Source organism: Arabidopsis thaliana, chromosome 3 (assembly GCF_000001735.4).
Source record: "Arabidopsis thaliana chromosome 3, partial sequence".
In the NCBI taxonomy this organism is placed as follows: domain Eukaryota; kingdom Viridiplantae; phylum Streptophyta; class Magnoliopsida; order Brassicales; family Brassicaceae; genus Arabidopsis; species Arabidopsis thaliana.
The window spans coordinates 13,002,041-13,022,636 of NC_003074.8; the positions used below are offsets into that span (position 1 = coordinate 13,002,041).

At 34.6% G+C, this 20,596-nt stretch overlaps 7 pseudogenes across 7 annotated transcripts; all 7 read right to left on the minus strand.

Annotated features, from left to right (window-relative positions):
- Positions 1–969: 969 nt before the first annotated feature.
- On the minus strand, positions 970–5,672 carry AT3G32022 (annotated as a pseudogene; the record flags this gene model as incomplete). The annotated part of the gene is made up of 1 exon: positions 970–5,672.
- Positions 5,673–6,525: 853 nt separating this feature from the next.
- On the minus strand, positions 6,526–7,789 carry AT3G32024 (annotated as a pseudogene; the record flags this gene model as incomplete). Its single annotated transcript has 1 exon — positions 6,526–7,789.
- An 806-nt stretch (positions 7,790–8,595) lies between these two features.
- Positions 8,596–9,920, minus strand: AT3G32026 (annotated as a pseudogene; the record flags this gene model as incomplete). Its single annotated transcript has 1 exon — positions 8,596–9,920.
- Positions 9,921–10,562: 642 nt separating this feature from the next.
- Positions 10,563–11,915, minus strand: AT3G32027 (annotated as a pseudogene; the record flags this gene model as incomplete). The annotated part of the gene is made up of 1 exon: positions 10,563–11,915.
- Positions 11,916–12,565: 650 nt separating this feature from the next.
- Positions 12,566–14,935, minus strand: AT3G32028 (annotated as a pseudogene; the record flags this gene model as incomplete). The annotated part of the gene is made up of 1 exon: positions 12,566–14,935.
- Positions 14,936–15,126: 191 nt separating this feature from the next.
- AT3G32033 lies at positions 15,127–17,556 on the minus strand (annotated as a pseudogene; the record flags this gene model as incomplete). Its single annotated transcript has 1 exon — positions 15,127–17,556.
- Positions 17,557–18,838: 1,282 nt separating this feature from the next.
- AT3G32029 lies at positions 18,839–20,371 on the minus strand (annotated as a pseudogene; the record flags this gene model as incomplete). Its single annotated transcript has 1 exon — positions 18,839–20,371.
- Positions 20,372–20,596: the final 225 nt, after the last annotated feature.

Genomic DNA, 20,596 nt, shown 5'->3' on the forward strand with positions numbered 1-20,596 from the left:
TTTTATTAGTAATGAAGATAAAGTAATTTTATTATGAATAATTATAAGAATGAAAGTGAATTTATTTTTCATGTGTACTATATATTTTAATTAAGAATTTTAGAAGTTGAAAACAAAATCACAAAACAAAATAAAACAATATGTGATTTCTAAATTATTCATAAACCTTTTATTCTGTAAAAGTTTCAAAATCATCTATACTTAATTAAAGATAACAAAAACAACAAACAACCTATTTTTTATGACACTTTGACTAACCAATAGAAAAAAAGAGTGTTATAATTGTGAACAAAACATTCTATTTGATAAAACACGGGAATGGATCTTAAGTTCATTTTTTTGACATTGAGTTTCCTTCAATTCGATTGCAGAATTCGATTCGATTTACTGGGTTTTCGGATATCAACAAATCTGATTAATTTCTTTCTTCCATAAATCACACAATTTCATCAGATCTTATCGAATTCGATTGAAATTTTGATCAATGGAGAAGGCGAAGTGTAATGGTCTTTCAAATTCAGAATCTTGTGATTGGAGTTTAGTCTATTGGCGTTGTCCGATTTCTGATTCATCTTCCGCTGATCACATTTCGTTATGTTAAATGTGATATTGAGAAGGTAAACAAATTTAAATGGAATTGTGAATCTTGATTGCTTTGTTTTACTTGATAGATTTATGCAATTTGCCAAAATACAAATGCAGCGAACTGTTCTTTAACTGCAATACGGATGTTCTGAAGTTTAGAGGACATGACAATGGATGTTTCATGGTGGCAGTCATAGAATCGATAAAATTCTTCACAAACCTCCCAGACAACAACAATCCTGAAAAGGTACATGGTTCTTAATCTTTAAGCAAGTAGAAAGTCTGCATTTGTGTGATATGGTTGATATATAGATAATTTAAGTAACACCGGTTAGAATCTGTATTTGATAGTGTAAATTCTTAGATTGAAGTAGCAAATGTTCAACGAATATTGTAGATATAAGACTGACATGATAAGAATCCAACAGAAGTAAAAAACAAATGGAAACTAAAGATTCTTAAAAACTTCTTTGAAAACTACATTTTTTGTTTGCTTTGGTGGCTTACCTTCATCATCCACAATCAGAATCTTTAATCCTGACTTTGATGTAACTCTGGATATGGCAACATAAAGTTGGCCGTGTGAAAAGCAAGGCCTAGGTAGAAAAATACCTACTCTTTTCAAAGATTGTCCTTTGCTTTTGTTGATAGTCATTGCAAAGCAAACAGCTAAAGGTAGTTGTGTTCTTCGCATTCTAAATGGCAACTTTGTGTCTGATGGTGTTAGCTTCAATCTTGGAATCCATACTAAATGACCAGCTCTGTCACCGGTTAGAATCATTGCTTGCAAAATGAATGGACCCATTTGCGTGATCCGTAACCTTGTGCCATTCATTAGACCACCTATAGGATCAATATTTCTGAGCAACATCACAGGACAACCAATTTTTAGACGAAGCTTATGGTTAGGTAACCCTGAAACTTTAACACTATTCAAAAAGTTAGGAGTCAATGCCGGATTATTTCTACAACCAATGTCAGCTGGGTCTATATTGTCTGAACTTAGGAATGTAAACTTCTCTCCTGAAAATTAAAATTTTGGTTAGTTACAGTTATAGAAGAAATAGGAAATACAAACACTATTAATATAAGTAAATAAAGTATCAAATCAATGCTTCTGAATTAGTAATAACCTTGGAGGTTATCAAGCATGATCTCATTTATTTGGTTGACATCTTCGTTGGTGGGACATAATATTGCTCTTTCTTGGAAAACACTGGATCCTTTTCTTCATGTATCTTTGTAATATCTCCATATATCTCTGTGCATATGGCTTGTATTGGATCTTTTGCTTTCGTAATAAAAAATTCAGAAGGAATATCGATCAAAGCCTCCCCATCATTAGGCTCGGCAATTCTACCGTCAACTACTGCTAATATCCACTCTGAAAACTCTTTAATATCTTTCGCTTCACTAACACTCAAACCTTCAGAATAAAGACGCATATTCTTTGTCAGAGTCAATACTCTGCAATGACTCCATAGGTAAGATGAATTAAGGGCAGACATAACTATGTCTTGCTTATCAGCACCGGGGATTACTGGTAGAACTTGTCTAAACTCACCTCCAAAGACAACAACCTTGCCACCAAACGGTTTGTTATCACCCTTACCACAAATATCTAACAAACTCCTATCCAATGACTGAAAACAGTGTCTGCTTATCATTGGAGCTTCATCCCATATAATCAGAGAAGCTTCTTTGACTAAATTTGTCCTATCTGAACCAGCTTTCATATTACATGTAGTAAACTCATTAGGATTAAGTGGAATTCCAAACCTAGAGTGAGCTGTCCTACCTCCTTCTAAAAGGAGAGAAGCAATACCACTGGAAGCAACGTTAAGAACAATGTCACCCTTTGACCTAAGTGCAGCAGAGAGTATTTTCCAAAAAAATGTTTTTCCTGTTCCTCCAAATCCATAAACAAAAAATACTCCCCCAATGTTTTCATGCACTACACCAATAATGTTATCGTAAATAGACTTTTGCTCTGGAGTAAGCATTTTAATCCATTCGGCATGCTTTTTTGTCAAACTATCACGATTAAACCCTTTCTCATCCAAAATCAAGACATTAGTATCAAACCTAGGATCTCTAGGTACTTGTGGCATAGTCTTATATTATGTAAGTGAAGTACCATTCCTTCTTAAAATGTGATCTATCTCTTGTAGAGCATATAATTTTTTCTCCTCATCAGACAAAATTAGATCTGTAAACAAACAGATAACTAAATGAGTTACAATTTAGCAAAGCAAGTTTATTATCAATATTGCATTGTATAACAAAATGAGATAAAATTGAGGTTTTGAAATTATATTAGATGTTACCTGGTCTGTTGAAATATTTCCTTTTATCATTTTGAATATCTTCAGAGAGATGTTGTCACGTTGCAGCCCACACATTTTCAGGACCAATTAGAGAATCTAACATAATTATGAATAACTGACATAGATACCAACCACTGCTCCAAAAACTTGTTCTCTTTAAATCATCAATGTATTTCTGATCATTATTTAATAAGCATAATGCTTCACAAGCATCTTTCCACTCTTTATATAGCACACCATTAACTGTCCTTAGCTCTTCAAAACATCTTGGACTTGGCACAACATTGAGAAGTATTCTCAAATAATATCCATCTTCTATATCACGAGAACATGGAGCCATCTAGATCAGCCTTGTTTAACAATGTTTCTACTTCTTCATCCCTTTGAAATAAATAAATTGTTCCCCTGGCAAATGGAACGAAAGCTTCATCACAACAGTAGATCTATAATGTATAGGATATTTTAATATTCTCCAGGTTGCTTTGCAAGCAGAAACATATATGAAATGCGAAATTATACAATCATAAGGAACATAAATAAATGTATTTAACAGGAATAATACTATTAAAATTTTAATTAAACATACCTGCAATTGAAATAGCCTTCGACTTCATTCTTCTTCTTTGGCTCTTATCCATCTGTATCAGCATTGACCTTCTGTTTACCTTTTTCTTTATTTTTCGAATTTAGAGACGATTCAACAACAACAGTAACACGATCTGGTCCTTTATGAATATACTTGAATATGTATTTCATAGAACCTGATTGGTTACACCACACCACGTTGATGTGAGCTCTGTATCTCAATGAGGGATCTATTATAAGGAATGACATAACGGTTATCGCATTTAAAGTCTTTCTTCTGAATAAAGTCATCTGTTATTCGCCTTCTGTATATTGGAAATCCTTCTTTATCAATAATTGTTTTTTGAATATGATCTTTCGGATAAAACTTTGAACACTTTCCGTTTTCCATACATGGACATTTCGGGTTCACCACACCACAAGGACCATGAACCATCCATTTTCTTTATCACTTCAAATAGCTTAGGGTCTTTCAATTTGTCAGGAATCTCTTCTGATATAACTTTATCAATGTGCTCTGCTTTGGTCAACTTACACTTTGAATCCAACCAAATTAGTATATGAGCATGAGGGAGTGCTCTTTTTAAAAACTATATAGTATACATAGCTGCAATTACACAGAAAACATAATAATTAGTATAGTTATCATAAAAAATAATAGACATAATATTTCAGAGTAAATGAAACAAATTAAAATCTGCTTACATGTACTTGTCTTCCCTAGTATGTTTCTTTTAGTTAAATCAAGCATCAGAAAATCAAGTTTCATTTTGAAGATCTTGCATATAATCTCAGGTCTGTCATCAGCTCTCAAGTTTCGCTCACCACAAAACCTAATCAACTCTGGCCACTTTGGATTGCAAGTGAATGTGATAAAATAATCTGGAAACCCAAAATTTTTACACAATGCCATCACATCCAAATACATGTTCCTCATATATCTAGGACCACTTGTAAAAGTAGCTGGCAAAGAACATGCTAATCCTTGATCTTTCAAATTACTCTTTCCTTCCTCTGAAGCTTTTTGCACTGAATTGTAATTATCTGCCCTCAAACTACTATGGTTAATTTTGATGTAACCAAGCCGGTTTGATTCTATTGCTGTATAAGAATCCACCAAGAATTGCTGCCATAGCCTTCTGGACCTAAGTAAAATATGCTTCTCATGTTTCCTTTCGTGAATTCTTAAGGCAAACGATTGCCTTATAGATATGCACTTGTTCTTCTTAGTTTTACCAGCCCCTGTTTGATGTTTCTCCATGCCTGTTCAGAATCCATTTTCACCATAAGGGAACAAAATAGGATATTGTAGAGGAAGATAACAGGGGAGAAGTTCACTAATTATTTGTAGTTTCCCTGATTTCTCTTCCACTACTATATCTCTACATGGCATATCTATAGTGAAGTCTCCAGGAATCAACATGGCTACCTCTGATGCCGTTGGTACATTATACACCCTGCCATCCGTTTCCCGTTTACTAACTATTCTCATATGCAAAGTCTGTTCTGGATTAGCATTGAACCTGTCCCTAGCAGTCCGTAAGTGTGATACATAAGGGTTGACACTATTCAGCAATTTGATCACAGTATCAATAATTTCTTTTCTCAACTCTTTCTTTTTATACTTGTCAGCAGTAGCACCATTACTGTTAATAATCAAATATATAAGCTCTAATGACATTTATGTTTCACAGGAAAAGAACATGAAGAGTTTCAAGATCATCATATATATCAGACTCTGAACCTAAAAAATAAGAAAAGAATTTTGTTATACATCACATACTATAGTTTTTTTTAACAGCGAAGAATATGTAAATAACGCAGTTATGCTTAATATTTACCATCTGATTATCCATTACTGTCACATTCTCCTAAATTCATTTGATTTCCTGATTGCAGAAATTCAGGAAGAATTGGATCATCCGTTCTGTCTCCTCGTCCACAATACAATGTGTGACGCCATTTATCTGAAGAGGAATGTCATTGGTAAAGTTTCTAAACAATCTTTTATCCTTAGACGGGTTTGATGTCTCTCCTTCTTCAAAATTAGTTGTTGTGAATGGAGAACTTAGGTTGGAATTTGGTATATGATTTCCTGAATATAACAAAACGTTAGATAGTATTAAACGACATGAGACTCACCAAGTTTGTAAACCATGACTTACCAAATGGATACTGAGAATCATTTGCATCTGAAGGTAGATTATCATCATATGTTAAATGCCTTCGATATGATTGAATAAGACTTGGAAGATCGATTCCTGCTGCATTGTTAACATTTCATAAATAAATTTTGTTAAATGTAGTTATGTTATATAGGACAACATATAAAGCTTAAATATATAATATAGATTGATCTGTAAACTTAACTTATTTTTGGTGTTAAACACGACTGCAAAGTGCGAGGCGTTTGCCTAATGCTTGGTGTATGAACTCTTTGATTTGTAATATCACTTAGAACCCTATTAAAAACAGAACTAACTGGCACTAATTTCTTCACACTTGGTCCATTGAATGACGGAGGTGTATTTTCAGAAGCTTCTCCATGTCTAAACCGCTTATCATATGTGTTTTGAATAAATTTACATGGAAACAATTATTAATTGGTTACATGATCCAATTTATTGATCTTTGTCTATGTAAATATGGTTATTTTGTTTTCTTAAAGAGAATTCGATTATTCAATTTATAATCTATGAAGATCTTTTTCTGTTTATAGGATCAACTCGAGGACTAAAGGAAATCATTGTGGTTGTGAGAGTCTCAAGTGGTATGAATTCTTCTCAAGTCTATAAGCCATTGACTACTTATTTTAAAGTAAATTCTTGTTTGTTATATAAAAAATAAGTTATTAACATTTGATAGGAAACTTTTGATTAAACATAAATTAATATACATCAAATAAAGCATTCTTAGACCATTACAAAATAGAATAGAATCCACACGTTAAGAGAGACAAAAAGAACAGAGTTTTACTTCAAAAAACTAAAAAAAAAACACAAACTTCATCATAGATTTAGTTCTCCTCAACGACCTCCATCTTTACATCGTCCTTATCATCTTCAATCATGTATCTGCGTCTGCATTTCAAAATCATCTTGGCAATTAGTAATGTTAACAATTAAAGTATAAAAATAAGCAAAAATATGTATACTTACAGCCAAGTTGGTATATCAATTTCTTCGAATTTAGGATCGATGTATAGCTTTGAAAAGCCACATTCACTCATGAGAACATTCTTACCTGTAATTTTTTAAAAAAGTTTTCTATATTAACATGAAGATAGAATCTATAGTATTACTTAGAAGTAAAATTCAAAGTAATCACCATGATAATTTGTGATTCTCCAGTTTTGGAGAACAGCGACAATAGGTTCATAATTGTAAGTAATCAAACTGATTCTCTTTGACCAGTGGTTCACAAACCACTTACATATCCTACCAACAGCAATACAAATTATCTCTTTTCCCCTATTACAGAAAACTCAATATCATCACTAATAAGATTATCAATGATTATCTTCTAAGAGTAGAAATAGACTAAGATATATTTCCTTAAGAAAAGACTTACACGTTGTCCGCAATCATGAATTTCACATATCTTGCTTCATAATTTGTCTCTCTCTGACGACATACAAATGGGAATCTCCTAATGTTATAAACCCTTGTAATAATACCCATTGCATCTGAAACGTTTAATATAGAGTAAGTTGTCAGGAATATATAACAATTCAGTGAAAATAACTTATAGAAAACAGACCACAAGATGATCTCAAATAGAAAATAAGAGATTACCAGACACAAACTCCATATCCTGCGGTGCAGCATTCTTAACATCGCTCGGAGCCGCAAACTAAAAAAATCTACTTGTTGAAAGTGAAGGAACATGCCACATGTTTGTTTCTCTGAGAAACTTGATGTGTTTTGAACAAAATGAGTATCTAACAGGCATGGTATTAACCACAACTCGAAAGTCGGACATGTAATACCAACACCCCCTTTGAGTACATCCTTCTACTTCCACAGAATGGTGCCTTCTTGAATAGTAGCATCAATTCGATTATAATACATAAAAATTTCAAAATTATTAATTTTAGAAATTTAGGGTTTCAAATTCCATCAAGTCACATTGTAAGATATGCTAATTTATAAACTTACCTTTGAATCGATCAGCATCATCGTGGTTACAACACCATCTCGCGGTGGATTATGATGGCAGAGACCAAGAATCTTCACATAGACAAGCCATTTAGTGCTGTAGACACCTATGTCAGATAAAAGGTTCATCCTCTCCATTGAGATTGATAACTCCAGTCGGTCTCTAAATTAGAGGAAGAATCTAAGAAATTAAAAGAAATTTGTAAACACAAAGTCGGAATTGTCTATTTTATAGCAGATTGAAGAGTTGCAATCATAGAGAAAACAGTTTTAGAACATCTAAAATCGAGAAACTGAAACGTTATATACTGATTAATATTATTAGTATATAGATATAATATATGATTTTAAGTGTAATCTTTCCATTTTTGTTATTTATACTAACTCAATATATTAGAGAGTATATTCTAAGAATATTTTAGTTAAGTAATCATATATTGTTATGGAAAGATTATATACATATTGATACTATATATGAAATTATAATTTAGGCTTGTATTGGAGGTTTCGATTGTTATAATTTTACTTTTTATGTAATAAAATTTGATTTAAATTACTTAGTTCATATTAGCATATTTTTCCTTGTCTACAGATGAAGAGCTAAAAAGTGGAACTCATTATCTCCATCTAAGGTTAGATACTAAGAACTCTTATATTGCATAAGTCTATGTTCTGTAAATATGAACTTAGTTATTGTTATATAAAATAGCCGGATATTTAGAATTTTCAACTATTTATTTTGAAACTCTACACTTGATTCTTACCTGCTTAAAGAAAATAGTAACTTGCAGTTTCAAATAGGAAAAAGATTAAACTGAAACCATCTCTACCAAAAAGAAAACAATGTATGATAAGTCAAACAAACATTCCAACAATAGTTCAACAGATGAAACCAAAATCAACTTAAAAATGAACAGTTTGATTTTTAAAAGCAATGTAAATTGCTTATACAAATCCTTGGAAAGACGAATCTGACTCTAGGATTAGTCCTCAGCAACATACTCAATCCTCTCTTCAACAAACCCATCCGGTTCACATCCAAAAAAATTGTTGTAACAAAAATATAAAAAGATGTCATTTTGACTTGAATAGTTAGTATCTAATGAATAAAAACAAATTATCTAATGTCTTTCACATACATGTAACATGTTACATCAAAGTCTGTAAAAGATTCCTCAATGAAGATCCTTGAACACCCATACTCGTTGATTAAGGCCTTAGATCCTATAATATTTGTTATAATTCTGGTGATTAGTTATAGATCACAGGGTTTAACATTTGACATGAATGTGACTAACATATTAACGAATTTCCACTAACCTTTAAACATAGAGGTTCTAAAGAACCGGAGGACTGTAGTGATTGGCTCGTACTTATAACTTTTCATACCAATAAGTCGATCAAACTTTGACAGAAAAGATCCACACGCACTCCCTCTAGCAACACATGTTATGATCCTATCACTACAACCAACAAAAATACAAATTTATCATACTACACATATATGTCTGTTCCTAATGAATTTCAATACCAATATACATCAATGATTGTTAACTTACAGATTATCTCTGATGGTAAATGTCACATATCTGGCTTCATAGTCTGTTTCCCCTTCACGACAACAATATGGAAACCTCGACACAGTTGAGACAGTTGATATGACTCCAATAGCATCTAACATTAACAGAACAGTAACTCAGATTTAATCAAAATCTTAGTACTAAGGAATTACAATTGCAAGAAACCATAAACTATATAAATAAGGCTTATATTACCGGTTATATAATCCTCGGACTCAGCATTGACTTCATCAGCATGGATGAATTGGAAAGAACTTTCTTCAGCTCTATCACTTATAGGCCACATTTTAGTGTTCCACATAAACTCGATTTCATAATGAAAATCTGAGTACTTAGGTATTGTTGTTGCTCTCTTCAATCGAAAGTCAGCAAAGTAATACCACTTTCCTTCAAATAGGCTAGGCTTGAAATTATTCAAATAATCGCCCCAAGGTACTCTAGCATCGATTCTGTTTCCCTGAATAAAAAGAGAACCGTATAAAATTCTTTGAACAATAATAGAAAGAAAAAAACAAAATAACAACCAAAACCAGATCATAGTTACTCACCTTCACATCAAAGAGGATCATGGTAGTAGGAGTTCCACAGATCATAGACTGATTGTCTCAGATGCTTAAGATTTTCACTTATAGGACATGATTGTTCCTGTGTAAATTTAGATCAGGGATATAATTTCTCTCGGCCATTGGAAGTTTGAATGGTTCTTCCTCAGATTTCAGAGAGAAGATAGATTGATGGAAGTTAACCTAATATTGGTCTTATATATATATTGAAGAAGCACGAGGAAAGTTGAATAGATTCAGTGAATATATATGAAAGCTTTCTTGCTATATATCCGTTCAAATCATTTAGTCAATATCTAATTATGTGCTAACCGATTCTGTAGCCAATCACAATATAGAAAAGTTTTTTTGCTAATGATTGCTGATATGTTAAGTAGATAATGACGATAAAATATTTGGATTCAGCAAGGATATAAATAATGGTTGATTATGTTTTAATTCCAAAACGAATTTTTCAATATTTAATCAAACAATTTAGTTAATATATACTAACATTGTTGCCTTACTAAAATTTCAGGAATTTGAAGTCGGAGAAGATAGCACAATGCATTAAGGTTAGATGATTCTTCTTTTACTCTTGTCATTAAAGTTATCATGGGCTTTAATACATTTCATGCTAGAAGTTGTTAAACATAAGGATACATAAGCAAACTTTACTAAAGTAGTCACAGGAAATCCAACTTACAACATATGAAAATAAACATAGTTCATAAAACATAGCACAATTGATTTCTTATACAAATCAATGAGCATATTATAATTTAGAAATTGGAATCCACACTCTCCATGAAAATGTCAACATCCTCATCATCTGATCCTACAAAGTTACTCCTACGAAACAGATACCAAAAACATATAAAGTTAATGTCTATATATACTTGTTATGGAAGATACGATACATGGAATAAGGCTGTAGATTAAAGATAGTTGTTCTTGTCGATTCCTCAAAAATTTGGATCAATGTGAACCTTTGAACAACCATAAACACTTACCAAGCATGGTTTTCCTGTTAACCATTCACAAGAATTTGAAAATCATAAATATCATGATCTCGAGATAATTCAGACTAATAAGTAATAAGAAACGCACCTTCAAACTCTGAAATTTTCCAAAAACGCAGAATAATCATAACTGGCTCCATCTTAAAATTAGGTTCACTTATTTTCTTGTACCATTTTCTTTCAAACTTTTCACAAGAACTTCCTACATCAACACATTTGATGTACTTGTGCCTATAATATGAAGTGTACTCAGAAAATATTCGAAAAGTCCTAACTATCTCTCTTAATAGCATAGAAAGTAAAAAAACTTACGTAGAATCTTTCATAGTGAAAACCACGTATCTTGATGCAAAGTCACTCTCCCACTCTTTAGCAACCCAAGGTATCTTCCCGATGGGAGATATTGATTCAATTACTCCCATTGCATCTATAAATTGATAAAAACAAAGGTTCAAGTTTAAATTTTATGATCTTTAGCCAAATTATATAATTCACTGTACTGAAAATAACTACTAAAATACTCATCAACAACAAATTTCTTTTGGATAGGAGCTGCGTGTTTGATAGTATGGAAATCAACACACTCAATGAAATGGTATCTACTCTTAGGAGCAACATGTTCCATTGTAGTCTTTTTCAAAAACTCAATTTGGAACACATGAGAAGAGAATCTTTCAAGTGGGTTAGCTACAACCACTTTGAAGTTTGAGAGTATATACCATTTTCCTTCTCTTAATGTAGAAATCATTTCTTCTTTGTATGCATGTCTTGAAGACTTAGCATCGATTCGATGTCCCTGAGATCATATATAAAATCTCAGTGAAGATATATAGAGTATTCAAAATCATAAGCATTGTCTTTTTTTAAAATATATAGAGTATAAAATCTCAGCGAAGATATTGCATGGATGTTTATATTCAAGAGATCTGGTAAATAACAACTAATCTCGAAATAAAAACTGCAAATAGATTTTTCATACCTTTTCATCAACTAAAATCATAGTAGGTTCTTCCCCGAAGTAATTAGGAGGCCAATTCCACAACCTCAGTAGCTTAACAAATATAGAACTTTTGTTTTTTTTAGGACGCAAGTCAGAGAAGGTCTTGATGTTTGACATTTCCAGAACTCTTTTTTTTCAAAGTGTTTTCTCTTTTGTGGAAAATGAATGAGATAAGGAGAGAGTCTATTGTTCTTTCCAATAAACGTAAGTTCTTATTTTTTCGAAATAAATTATATCAGAATTGAATTTTCAGATTTCAGCCAATGAATGATTACTCTTTTTGAATTTAGACAGATTTTTTTGTGGATTTCAAGATCCACTGATCTTTTAGATTTTTGAAAATACAGATTATTCACAATATTTCTTATATATCACATCTTACTTTTTCTTATATATATACTACAGATGCAAGTAGAATGAGGATAAAACAACACATATAATTCTCTATTTTCATATGTTTCAGTTTAACCTTGAAACCGATTGTTAGCAATTGTTAAGAAAATGAAGGTTGGTATAAGAGTATAAATATATAGTAAAATAACGATAGTGGAAGTCTTTCAATAAAATACCTCAGAAAAATAGAAATACATGTAACTGTATAAAATTCTCTTAATACTTATTGAAAAACATGAGAGACATGAATAGTCAATAAAATAACAATTGAAAATGTTCTTAATACTTATTGAAAAACATAAACGAAGTCAGAAATTCCAACTTTTATTAAATCCAAAACAAACTAAAGACTGTGAAAACAGTATACTTAAATTTTATTCCTTGTATCTTTCTGTCTTCACTTTGGTTAATCCTTTAGCTTTTGAGGCTTGAGGCTCAATCTCTTCAACTACTCCTGCTTTCAGTAGACTTCCAGTGTCATCCTTGATAACTTTCAACTCATCAGCATCTACTATTATCACATTGGTTCCCATCTCTTCATCTCCATTTTCTAATTTAACTATAGAGCATAACTTCTTAGTAGTACTCGATTGATCAACTATATCAGACAACTCAGCTGAACCACGCTTAGATGAAGTCATACAAAGTTCATTGTTTGTAGCATCAGAACAGTTCTCGCTGCTATTAGTTAACATCAATTGACCCTAACTCACAAAATCGAGAAATATAATAAGCTAAGAGTACAAAAAACTTAATAAGAATAACAAATTGTATGAAGTTTTTTGATCATACATGTTCCTCAGACCCAATTGTTAGTGGATCATCCTTAGTGTCTTCAAGCAAACATGATTCTTCTTTGGTTATGTCTGTTCCAAGATGCACCTTTGTAACTTTGTAAATATCTTTACCACCATAAATATTGGCTTTCTCAACACTGACTAGAAAATGGAATGTCTTTCCACACAAATTAGTGATGCAATCAGGTATGATCGTAGGATCTTCAATCTATATACATGTCTCACATTAGTACTCTACATTCAATAACATAGACATATAGCTATTACTGGAATGATAATATATAAAATAATACCTCTTCGTATTGTCCATCGAGTAACTCTTCAGAAGTTTTTCCAATGAGATTGGTTGCATTATTTTCAAACACCATGAGTTTAATTTCAGCTGTCTGGTTCATTACACGAACATGAAGCTTGTACCTGGAGTAAAGTGTATTATACATATCAAAATAATATACACTTATAAACATGTTTACTTTATGCAAGGACTTCTAGTTTTATTATTTTTTATCTTTTACAAAATAAAAGAGTAATTCTTACCTTGCCTCCACATTTTTGATGCTCTCCTGACATTTGTCACACCAGAACTTAGGTTTCGTAGGTGCTTGGATCCTCTTAACAGTACTGATTGATTCTTTAACCAACTCAGTTTTTTTGTTACATTTAGGACATCAAAAATAGAACCATCCCCAATCGGTATCAATGGCAAAAATGGAACCAAGTATTCTCTATTGCCCAACCTGATTTTCAATACAATAACAATTATAGGTACCTAAACTAAACACAGTAATTTAGGATTTATTTCAAATATACTTACATCTCTCCCATGAAGTAAATCAACAATTGTTTTGGCAGGATAATCAAAAAAGTCAACTGATTTAATCTTAATGATGTCACGGTTCACATAATTATCATGAATAGTTAGAGCAAGGCCATCACTTGGTAGTCTGTAAATAAGAATTTGACTGGTTAACATGTTTGTGAATTTAAACAGAACAATGTAAGTCATAATTTAAATCAACCCTTACGATTTCACGAACAGCTCCACCTCAGGAACATGAACTGGATTGATGATGGCATCCGAAACATCAAAGGCACTTGTAATACTAATCTCACCTAGTTAACAGAATTAGAAAATATATGTTAACTAAGACATGCAAATATACATCCAATATGATAACTGTAAACATAGTTAAGGGAAGAGTGGATACCTTTGAAATTATTGATTTTAGCATAGCGTATAAGAACCACTGTCTTCTCGTCATGCTTTACACTTTTTAAAGAACTGAATACTTTCTCATCAAACATACCCCACAAAGTACAAGACAAACGCTCATTGCTTCAATATAGAGTTTCACGATATCAATATTACTTGTTTGAACACATAATTGTTATGAATCAAAATTATGTATAACAACTTTGAAGACTTGCCTGGCATCTCTTATTTGAAAGTCTAGTTTTTTGTTTGGTTTGTTTTGAGCAACAATCTCATCCACTTTATCCACACTGACCACTTGACCTAATATGTCTGCCATTGTAAAGATTACTCTGTTAATATGATCCAAGGTCGCGAGGATCAGAGACTCTACACGAACATTCTCATCATAACTCTCAGTCTTAACCCCTTCAAAATCGAAGACTTGCTTGTTTGTTTGAGTTAAAAGAATGATAGGGAATTTAGAAAATACTAACCAATTAGAACATTCTCATCATAACTCTCAGTCTTAACCCCTTCAAAATCTCGAAGATCAAGAAAAACTGATGCAAGCCCCGAATTCCACCAAGACTCAAAGATTCAAAGGCTAAATTATGCAGAAGTGGTGATGATGATGAAGAAACCGATTTGATGATGAATCCACAACACCGAAGGCTAGAGAATATGATCCAAGGTCGCGAGGATCAGAGACTCTACACGAAACCTAAGTGGTTTGATTCCACAAATTACCTAGAACTGGCAAGAACAATGATTTGATTCAAGACAAAGTATTAAAGCAAAACAAACTGAATTTCTTATTATCAAAAGCGTGAATACAAATTAGAGAAACAAAGAGCTTAAATAGAAAAGTGCAGCAACGGTCTAAAATTTAGAAAGTAAACAAATAAATTAGAGAAAACCATGATCTTGCCACCATTGATGTCTTCTAGCCGTTGGGCATTAAAAGTGACGCTCCTTTGGCTTGTGGCGTGATCTTCATGAATCTTCTTAGGTCTGGTGGATGAGATGGATGGCTGAGATCTTCTAGAGTGAGTAAACGAACTGGATCAAGAGGAGGATATTCGATCTTGAGTGAAAAGGCAAGAGATCCTCCGATTAAGGAAAGTTTCTTCTCTCTTGGTTTTGGATGTGTGAACCGAATGTGTGTCATCTCTGCAGCTCCTAAATGTCGTTTAGTCTTCATAAGGGTGAATATAAACAGCAGGAAGTCTTCAAGTACATCAGGTGGCTCTTTGGTTAGGTTAAGTTTGTCAACTAGTTCGGTCCTTTGCCTCTTCGGAGGTGGATGCAATTGTAGAGGTGCATTGGTTGGTGTGACAACACGTCCTCGAATAGCAGCAGTGGTCTGAACTTGCAAAGCAACTTTAGTAGATAGTTCTGGTTCAGCCCATTTGGGGTGTCGATCGACACAGGTAATGGTGTCGATCTACACCATCTCTACAGATCGATTTTCAGCAACGAATCCGGAGCTTGCTTCATGTGGACATTTGTTGTTGCTGAGTACCTTGTCATGAACAATAACTGTGTCTATAGAGGTCTCTACAGAGTATGCCTGACCATCGATGGGGGGTGGCTTCACTGTAATCCTACATGGGACTATGTCACTGACCTATTCTAAGACAACCCCTGTCTTTGTGTTGTCATCCTGCTTCTCTGGAGCATCATCTCGTAGCATATCACTCTGAAGAGGGGGTGACAACTTCTCTATATCAACCGGAGGCAACTGAAGTAGAGTCTCATCCATGATACCCATGCAATGCATCTCAGGAGTCTCCTGCTTAGACAGTCGAGGCAGCAGACAAGGAACTGGTTGTGTGTAGACTTCTCTAGTGACAGGTGGAGATGCAAGGCATATATGTGGAGTCTGTGTCCATTGTCGATCGACACTAGGAGAGTGTCGAACGACACCACTGTCTGGAATCAATCTTGCTCTGTCAAATGTCAACACTGGCCTGTCTGTTTGGTACTGGTGTCGATCGACATGAGGTGGGTGTCGTTTGATACCATCGGGAATAAGCTCCTCCTCCTCTGTGAAATTATCGATTCCACTCGATAAAGTCAAAACAGCGTTGTGAAGATTAATTGGTGTCGATCGACACCCTGATGTATCGATCGACCCTGAGACGTTTCCTGCAACTGGACGAGATGAACTCTGAGCTGAACGTTCGCAATGAAGGATTGGGTTTAGTTGCTTTCCACTGGGTAGTGTGACTGCATTGATAGATGCTGATGGAGGTCAGAGCTCGGATGTATGAGAGCGTAGATTGTCAATCTTGCTGTAGAGAGAATCATGTTTGCTTTCGAGCTTTGTTAGGCCTGCAAGAAGCCGCGCAAGCATAGATTCCATCCTGGTCTATGATGAGGGTTGACGGGGGGGGGGGGCGTGGATAGGAGCGAAAATTGCTGAAACATGAGTCTCTTTGCTAGCGGTGACTATCTCAGCTGAAATTCATTGGTAATGAGGAGTAATGCTTCACTAGTAGTTCTTGTCATGAATATACAGTAGCTCGCTGCATCAAGTTAAGCCTGGTATGGCATGGCTATCCCTCTGTAGAAGATATTGATGAGTTGGCTCTCTTGGAAACCATGTTGGGTACATTCTCTCTAATAGGATTTGAATCTGATCCAAGCTGCCTTGAAACCTTCTGTTGGAGCTTGAGAAAACGAAGAGATCTTCTCCCGCAGTAATTCTGTCACTGAATCATGAATGCATTCTTCGTGTCAATCCAATTGGTTAGTGAACATGGTTCAAGTTGTCACAGCCATGATGTTCCTCTGCCCGCGAGAGAGTGTGGGAAGAGTTTGCAAAGAAGATAATCAGCTGGTACACCTGCTGCTTTGATTGAGGATACTAAGTCTTCGAAGACTTCTAGATGATCTAGTGGTGATTCATCAGAATGTCCTCGATACTTTCCTCGTGAAACAAGAGTATAGTAGGCAGGGTGAATAGCAAAGTCTTCTCTTGCAAAAGGAGGTAGATGGATCGCTAATTGATTGGAGTAGAAAAGATCAGCTCTATTGAAGTCGCCTATGGTAGCTGGTCTGTTCTACAGATGGTGTCGTTTGACACTGTCGTTGAAATCTGCCAGTTGGTTGTTGCGTTCCATCTTGTAGTTCCCTTGTCACAGGAAAAAGAAGAAAGAAAACAAGTGAGTAACAAAATAAAGAAAAATAAAAGCTTAGTCTAAATTCTACGCCTAGTCTAATAGTGTATCAAAGAGAACTTCGGCAACGGCGCCAAATTTAATATAGGTCAAATTAATTCTAAGACCACTCTCTCAAATAAAGAGGTCAGTTGCAGCACTTAGGGATCGAATTCACAAAGTTCTCGGATCACGCAATAGACTAATGGCAAATCGAATTATGCTAAGTAAAATAGTAAATAAAATAAAGAGAAACAAAAGTAAACAATAACAATCGATTGGATGGTTGTGAAACAAGATAATAAAAGCGTCAAGCTTAAGGTATTCTCAAGAGATAGATGATAGTAGGTCTAGAAATAGCTAAGTTGTTATTGAACCGTTCTCGAACTTAAACTATGATTTTAGAGTAACCGGTGGCGTTCCGCGAAACTCTCTATACTTAGAGCTAAGATAACCGGAGAAGCCGAGAAATCCTATACTAAGCATGCATTATTATTAATTATGATTAGTTCACCTAGTATCTAAACCAGAGCCCTTCTATGAGCCTACGTGTTCTTTTTTAAATGCCTAGGCTCAACTATGACGGATCAAATAACAAGTATCTATGGCGGGCATACCTATTATCTGGAATCAAGTTCTAGTTAGCTACTCTACAACTAGCATTAAGAACAATCAAGAAGAAGAATCCTACAGATAACCTAGCAAGGGGGCAAACTACTAAATCATTTATAACCCTAATGAGAAACCCTAACCCTAAGAAGAAGACTACTCAGACATGATCAAAGAAACACAAATCATAGTCTGAATAAGAAATCAATGATGAAAATAACAAGAGAAAAGAGTAAGAAAGATCCAAAGGGAGTTTCCACAGGGTTTTGCTCCCAAAGTACAAAAGAGATAGAAAATAGGCTCTCCAAGCTTAGGTCTAAACAATGACCTAAAAACTATATAAATGTCTTAAAAACGTACTGGGCCTTAACTAAACATAGGAGAAAGTTCTGGGCCGAACTTGGAAATCTTCAAAACATCAATAAGTTGCGTCTCAAAATTGCCATCACGTATTGGTGTCGCTCGACACCTACGTGCATTTTCGTCTCCGGATTGCTTCTGCAGCTTAAGTTGTCTGTTGATCTCCAGAATGCTCATAATCTCCAAATGCATCCCAAACATGTAAATATCTGAAAAGGACTAGAAAAGACTCTAGAAATAACAATTAGACTCTAAAACCTATACCTAAAACATAGTTAAAACGGTAAAAATAGGGATATATCACATCTCCTATAGACTCCATCAGATCAATGTTTATAGAGGTAAGGTTCATCCCAATCGTATCGCCTAATCTCGGGCATAAATCTCAGCATACCATGGGCAATCCTTCTCAACTGCAGTGGCAGCACAGTTCTCTGTCGGTAACTAGCTCTTAGTCTGATCAGGAAGGTGTTGATTGACACCCTAAGTGGTGTCAGTCGACACCATCGAGCAATGTCTATTTTCATTCCTTTCTGCAAAGTGAGAGTCGATCAACATAGATGCAGTGTCGATCGACACTGTAGCTCGATTCTCCAACTCAACAATTTCGCAATCGTCTTCCTCAACATTATCACTCGCATCACACATCACTTCGAAGGGTAACTCCTAGTCTGGTGGTTGAACTATCAGTGCGCTGATCAACGCCTGTTTGATTTGGTGGAAAGCATCATGACACTCTTCTGTAAAGTCAAACTTGATTTCCTTGTAGAGTAGAGGTATCAATGGTCTAGCGAGTTTGCAAAAATCCTTGATGAATTTTCTGTAGAAACCATCATGACCAAGGAAACTCCTCACTGCTTTGACGTTAACAGGCGCCTAAACGCTTGTCATAACCTTGATCTTAGCCCTGTCAACCTCGATATCATGTTCCGAGATCCTTTGACCAAGAACTATTCCATCCTGCACCATAAAGTGACATTTTTCCCAATTCAAAACTAGATGTTTCTCCTCCCACCTTGCCAATACCTTGTAGAGTTTCTCTAAAGAAAACCTCAAATGACGATCCATAAACTGAAAAATCATCCATTCGTCTGTGAAAATAGACATCATACGTCTCTGTAAGGTTGCATTAGCTTTTCAAAGACCGTAAGGCATCCTTTGATAAGCAAATGTACCATATGGGCAAGTGAATGTACTTATGGTTTGCTAACCTTTCCAACATCTGATCAATAAACGGTAAGGGGAAATGGTCCTTTCTGGTTGCAGCATTCAACTTCTTGTAGTCAATGCACATTTGATGACCTATGATTGTCCGTGTAGCAATCAGCTCATCCTCTTCGTTCTTGACCATTGTAACTCCTCCTTTCTTAGGATCTACATGAACTGGACTAACCTAACTGGTATATGAAATCAGATAGATGATCCCTGCTTCCAACAGCTTCATGATCTCTTTCTTAACAACATCTTCCAAAGTCAGATGGAATCTTCTCTGATGCTCAATTAAAGACTTAGACTCATCCTCAAGGTGGATCCTATGCATGCATATGTCTGGAGAGATACATGTAATATCATCAAGAGAATAGCTAAGAGCTTTGCGATACTTGCGCAGCCTACATAGCAATAAGGTGAGCTTTGCTTGACTTAGAGAAGCATTAACAATAACATGGTAAGAAGAATTTTCACCAAGAAACGCGTACCTTAGCCTTGCAGGAAGTGGTTTCAACTCAATTTTGGAGCTTTCTCTGGATCCCAATCAGTGTTAGTTGTCAGTTTTGGAGTTATAGATCGAAGATTTTCTTGGACCATTAGTTCCATCACATGTTCGGTTTCATCCTGCATCTTAGCATACTTAAAAGCTTCACTGTCCAAATTCGCGATATCTTCTATTAACGAAACCAAAGCCCGCTCAAGTGGATCATCTATCTCCATCTCTGAAATACTCTCTGAAGCTTATATAACCCTATTTTTTTTACTGTTTTTGACTATGTTTTAGATATAGGTTTTTGAGTCTTTTTGTTATTTTTGTAGTCTTTTTAGTAGGCTTGGGCATTTGGTGAAAATCGAACAAAACGAACCGAACAAACCGATATTTTTGGTTTTCGGTTTGAGTTTGGTTGTGAGCTGTGAACCGATCGGTAATATTTGAAATGGATTTCGGTTTTCGGGTCGGTTCGGTTCGGCACCCATATCCCAACGGTTTCTTCGGTTCCCTTCTAATCATCACCATAACCCCTTTGAAGATCTTGTCTGCAACTACGATAGCAGACACCTGGATGATGGAGA